Source organism: Triticum dicoccoides, chromosome 4B, assembly GCF_002162155.2.
Source record: "Triticum dicoccoides isolate Atlit2015 ecotype Zavitan chromosome 4B, WEW_v2.0, whole genome shotgun sequence".
NCBI lineage: Eukaryota > Viridiplantae > Streptophyta > Magnoliopsida > Poales > Poaceae > Triticum > Triticum dicoccoides.
This window is the reverse complement of record NC_041387.1, coordinates 53,431,752-53,438,566: the sequence shown is the minus strand read 5'-3', so window position 1 is coordinate 53,438,566 and position 6,815 is coordinate 53,431,752.

The following is a 6,815-nucleotide window of genomic DNA, read 5'->3' as shown; positions in this document are numbered from 1 at the left end:
GAATAATCATTTCCCGAGAGAGCTCATGATTGGGGCATGAATATAACATTGACTTAAGCCTCCCCCAAGCTTGAGCAATGCTTTCTCCTTCGCGAGGCCAGAAATTATATATGTAATTACGATCATGATGAACAAGATGCATAAGATAGAACTTCTGGTGAAATTCCAACTTCAATAGCTTATAATTCCAAGATCTCGTATCATCACATAGCCTATACCATGTCAATGCATCTCCCTTCAAAGATAAAGGGAAGACCTTCCTTTTGACAAAATCATCGGGAATGCCTGCAAGCTTAAATAATCCACAAACTTCATCCACAAAGATAAGGTGTAAATCGGGATGCAATGTTCCGTCTCCTGCAAATGGATTAGCTAGCAGTTTTTCTATCATACCCGAAGGAATCTCAAAGTGAATATTTTCATAAAGTTCAGTAGGTTGAGGAGAAAATCTTTGCTCTTCTGGTTGGGGTGAAGATACCCCAAACAAGCCCCTCAAACGATTAGTTTCCATGGTGACAAGTAACAGAAAATTTCAGCACACTAATAAATGTTTCCTTACCAAGTTCCACTCACCAAAAGCACTACACTCCCCGGCAACGGCGGCAGAAAAGAGTCTTGATGACCCACAAGTGTAGGGGATCTATCGTAGTCCTTTCGATAAGTAAGAGTGTCGAACCCAACGAGGAGCAGAAGGAAATGATAAGCGGTTTTCAGTAAGGTTTTCTCTGCAAGCAGTGAAATTGTAGGTAATAGATAGTTTTGTGATAAGATAAATAGTAGCGAGCAACAAGTAAATAAAGTAAGTAAAGTGCAGCAAGGTGGCCCAATACTTTATGTAGCAAAGGATAAGCCTGGACAATTTTTAATAATGAGGAAGGAGCTCCCGAGGACACATTGGGAATTATCGTTAAGCTAGTTTTCATCACGTTCATATGATTCGCGTTCGGTACTTTGATAATTTGATATGTGGGTGGACCGGTACTTGGGTACTGCCCTAACTTGGACAAGCATCCCACTTATGATTAACCCCTATTGCAAGCATCCGCAACTACAAAAAGGAGTATTAAGGTAAACCTAAGCACATCATTAAACATATGGATCCATATCAGCCCCTAACGAAGCAACGCATAAACTAGGGTTTAAGCTTCTGTCACTCTAGCAACCCATCATCTACTTATTACTTCCCCATGCCTTCCTCTAGGCCCAAATAATGGTGAAGTGTCATGTAGTCGACGTTCACATAACACCACTAGAGGAAAAGACAACAAACATCTCATCAAAATATCAAACGAATACCAAATTCACATGACTACTAATAGCAAGACTTCACCCATGTCCTCAGGAACAAATGTAATTACTCACAAAGCATATTCATGTTCATAATTAGAGGAGTAATAATATGCATAAAGGATCTGAACATATGATCTTCCACCAAGTAAACCAATTAGCATCAACTACAAGGAGTAATCAACACTACTAGCAACCCACACGTACCAATTTGTGGTTTTGATACAAGATTGGATACAAGAGATGAACTAGGGTTTTGAGAGGAGATGGTGCTGGTGAAGATGTTGATGGAGATTGATCCTCTCCCGATGAGTGGATCGTTGGTGATGATTTCCCCCTCCCGGAGGGAAGTGTCCCCAGCAGAACAGCTCCGCCAGAGCCCTAGATTGATTCCGCCAAGGTTCCGCCTCGTGGCGGTGGAGTTTCGTCCCGTAAGCTTGCCCATGATTTTTTCCGGGGTAAAAGTGATGATATAGCAGAAGATGGACGTCGGAGGCCCACCAGGGGGCCCAGGAGATAGGAGGGCACGTCCTATAGGGGGGCGGCCCCTGTCTCCTGGGCTGGGTGTGCCCCCCTGGCCTATTTCTTTTGCTCATAAATTCTTATTAAATCCAAAAGGTTGTTTCGTGGAGTCTCAGGACTTTTGGAGATGTGCAGAATAGGTTTCCAATGTTTGCTCCTTTTCCAGCCAGAATTCCAGCTGCCGGCGTTCCCCCTCTTCATGGTAAACCTTGTAAAATAAGAGAGAATAGCCATAAGTATTGAGATATAATGTGTAATAACATCCCATAATGCAATAAATATTGATATAAATGCATGATGCAAAATGGACGTATCAACTCCCCCAAGCTTAGACCTCGCTTGTCCTCAAGCGGAAGTCGAAATCGAAAAGTATGTCCACATGTTTAGAGATAGAGGTATCGATAAAAATAAAATACGGATATGAGGGCATCATGATCATTCTAATAACAACAAATATATAGATTTTGTCATATGATTTCCTATGCTCAAGTAACAAGCAATTCACAATGTCAAGTATGGTTCAAAAACTTCATTGGGAACTAACAAACTATAATCTCAGTCATTGAAGCAATTGCAATTTATCGCAACATCAGAAAGAATCAATAATAGAGCTTTTCAGCAAGCTCACATACTCAACTATCTCGTAGTCTCCTATAATTGCTAATACTCACGCAATATTTGTGGTTATAGAGTTTCAGCTGGACACTGAGAAAGATAGGGGCTTATTGTGTTGCCTCCCAACGTATTCACCTTTAGGTGATGTCAACAATAATGGCCCATGCTAACTTGCATCCAATTGGATATATGCATCAAGATCTTTCAAACACGAGGAGCTTGCCGAAGGATAAAATGAAAAAGGGAAAGGTGAGGATCACCTTGACTCAAGCATAAAGTAAAAACATAAAATAGAAGATAGGCCCTCCGCAGAGGGAAGCAGATGTTGTGATGCGTGTTTAGGGTTGATGCACGAAATCTTAATGCAAAAGAACGTCACTTTATATTGCCCCTTGTATGTGGACCTTTATTATGCAGTCCGTCGCTTTTATTACTTCCACAAAAAGTTCGTACAAAGCTTATTTTCTCTGCACTAATAAGTCATACATATTTAGAGATCAAATTTTATTGCTTGCACCGATGACAACTTACTTGAAGGATCTTACTCAATCCATAGGCAGGTATGGTGGACTCTCATGGAAAAACTTGGTTTAAGGATATGTGGAAGCACAAGTAGTATCTCTACTTGGTGCAAGGAATTTGGCTAGCATGAGGGGGAAAGGCAAGCTCAACATGTTTGGAAGGTCAACGACAATATACTTTAACTGAGATGTCGAAAAACATAAACCATTACGTTGTCTTCCTTGTCCAACGTCAACTCTTTTAGCATGTCATACTTAATGAGTGCTTCACAATAATAAAAGATGTCCAAGATAATATATTTATATGTGAACCCCTCTTTCCTTATCACTTCCTATTAATTGCAACGATGACCAAGGCTACGTTCATCAACTCTCAACAATTTTTATGCCTCATACTTTCTATGTGTGAAGTTATAACTATCCATAAGATCAATATGAACTCTTTTATTCTTTCTACTTTCTCAAGATCATAGCAACATAGCAAAGCCCTTGACTCAACACTAATCTTTGTTATAAATAGCACACGGACTCGATTACATAAAGAGATCTCAATGCAAAACTCAAAACTTACTTGATATCAAAACTTCAATCTACTAGATCAAGATACTACTAAAAGGATCGAACTAAATAAAGCGGTAAAGGTAGGAGTGTGATGGTGATACGATACCGGGGCACCTCCCCCAAGCTTGGCAGTTGCCAAGGAGAGTGCCCATACCCATGTGATTATTTCTCCTTCTTCACGGTTGGTGTTATGATCTTCTTGGCGATGATGCCCTTCAGGATACGGTTCTCCTCCTCGAGCTTATTGACTTGTTGTCTGAGGTCCATAATTTCTTTACGGAGCTTGCCCGTAACGGCCAAAGCTCATTTTACCCAAGGATGCTGCATAGCTTCTGGAGAACACATGAAACTCTTTTTCATATTTTCATAAGAAAGAAATCTAGATTTAGAAGGGATGACCGAAGCAGGGACAACCAGGCTAGGTAGTTCCCCCATAGTGAATTCTTCTTGGAGACGAGAGGTAACTTCTTGATCTTCCTCCATGGCATCTATCCTTTTTCAAATCCGCCTCCATCTCATCCTCCGTTGATGGTCCAAAGTGATGGGCATCACTATTTGCTCCTGGACCTGGCGTTGGGTGAGAAACCCGGCTCTCCCCAGCTGACCCCTGAGAAGACATCTTGCTTTATTCTGCAACAGGAACAACTCGAAACGAAAACAGAGGATATTTGCATGATACGGTGGTCAAAACCTTCGGGAGTATATATAATGAATTTTTACCGACCAAAATACGCAACATACAAGAAAACGGAGTCCGGGAGGCACACGAGGTGCCCACGAGACAGGGGGGCGCGCCCTAAGGGGGGGGTGCCCTCCTCTCTCGTGGGAGCCTCGTGTCCCTTTCAGACTACTTCTTTCTTCCTAAAATTCTTAAATAATCCAAAACTGATAAAAATTGCCTTTAGAATTCTAGCTGTCGGCATCCCCCCTCTTCATGGTAAACCTTGTAAAATAAGAGAGAATAGCCATAAGTATTGAGATATAATGTGTAATAACAGCCCATAATGCAATAAATATTGATATAAAAGCATGATGCAAAATGGACGTATCAGCGCACTCCTGCTAGTGCGACACAAAGCAACTACACAGATCATAGTGTAGATATAACGGGGAAAACCGTAAGCATCAGAGTAAAATCAGCAAAGTGGAACTTGCTGGAATATATGTGCCAGTATTGCCGGTACGGCTAGAAAGGCTTCGGATATCAGCTCTCTTCAAGTGAAGGTGCAGTACTATTAATATCAGTGTAACTCTCAAAGGTGACACAACTCCCCGCATTTCCTTGCTATTCTTATAGGATTCAAGTGGGCAGGTGACTAAAAATCCTATTCCTTTGTTTACAAAATCCTACGAATCAAAGAGGCTCAAAGTGTCCATCACAACCGACCGTATAGACCTCTACACTTCAAATGTCCCTACTCATCTTCAGTACAAGGAACATACTGTACTACTATCATACTCCCTCCGTTCCAAAATATAAGTCTTGGTAGAGATTTCCACTATTTATCACATACAAATGTATCCAGGTACATTTTAGAGTGTAGATTCACTCACTTTGCTCCATATGTAGTCCATGGTGGAATCTATACAAAGACGTGTATTTAGGAACGGAGAGAGTACATATTAAAGAAGAACGGAAGAGGAGCATGGCAAAGAAGAGCAAGCAGATTTTGGATAATAAAATGTTGGTTGCACAGTGCCCACACATGATGAACTAGAGCACATTAAGAATGCAACTCCCAGCTGTCTCTCGACCATTTCAGGCGGTTGGATGAAGATCCTACGTCTCCTAACCCATCTTCTTCTTCGTCTTTGATTCTTCCCATACAGAACACCACACGGGCCGCCGGCCGGACCAATGGCCCCAGCCGCCTGTGTTCCTCCGCCACCCTCACCCCCACCTCCACCCCAACCCCCACCCGCGTCAAGTTTTTTTCGTTCGGCAAGGCCCCACAACCACCCGAGCCCCTTCGTTCGCACCGGCGAACTCCGGCGAGCTCTGAAAAATCGACTGGCCCAATTTTGAAATTTAGTCTATTGTGATTTTACTAGTGTGGAATATAAAAGGGGAAAACCATAAGCATTGGGAGTATAGTATTGAGCATGCCATGGCGGATCTGAAGGTGCAAACCAGACAAAGGCAACTTCGCAACCAAGACAAGAAATCAGAGTAAAGCAGTGGTGATCTATTTTCTTGTTGCGATAAATAAGTTGAGCAGATACGAAAGAGTACCGCCTCTGGTGCGGCGTCGTGTACGCATCTGCTGAGAATTTGACGGTGCTGCAGTAGCGATGGCTGTCGGCGGCGTGGAACGAGATCTAGGAGGGTAGACGGTAGCGGCAGGTGCGGTGGACGAGACGGTCGTAGGAGCGGCGCCGGCAAGGTGGACAATGGCGGGGATGAAGCGAGAGGACGGGATCCAAGGATCCCAGTCCGAAGCCGTGGATGAGAGAGGTTGATCTCTTGTAATGGAAGGTGGCATCGGGGTATCAGCTCCGACATGGTGGAGGAGGACGACGGTGGATGGGGTGGCGGACAGCGGCAGACGGAGGAGGGTGGGGTGGAGAGGGTGTTTTGGCACCCACGGAGTGTCACATCCCTAGCTTCTGGTAATGCACTAGGCTAGACCTCATGTGTGCATCATGTTTAAATTCTGAAATTTGAACCGAGGGAATTTTGGAAGCCTCAAAAACCCTAAATAAAAGAGGGGCAAAACCCCTAGAAATCTCATTCATTGCTCCAAAATGCTCTTCTTAAATGTTTGATAATTTTTGGTAAGGGTTCTGGTCCCACCCAAAATATTGAACATTTTTAAGGATTTATTTTTGGGACTTTGGATTTAATTCATTAGCTATTTGAATTTGAATTATATTCATATAATTAGAATATAATTTCAAATACCCCTGAAATATTTTATAAGCTTTTGGAAAAGTCCATCTAGCAATATAAAATATTCAGAGGAGTTTTTGGCATTGTTTGAATTATTTTAAATTCAAAACAGTGGCAAAATAAATTAAATAAAACAAAACAGAAGAAAAAAATAAAACAGAGCAGAAAACCTACCTGGGCCACTTACCCGCAGCCTACCTGGCGCCACCAACCGGCCCAGCCGGCCCAGCCCGCCACCGCTACTCCCCCCCTGTCGTCTTCCTCTTGCCAGTGGGAGCAGCTGCGTGCTCGCACGCGCGTGGCCGAGGAGGCCACCTCCTCCCTGCCTGGCTGCCTCCTCCTTCCCTGGTCCCTCCCGCGACGCCACGCAGCCCCCGACCCCCTCTCACTTCTCCCTCGCTCTCTGGACCTCCCTCCCC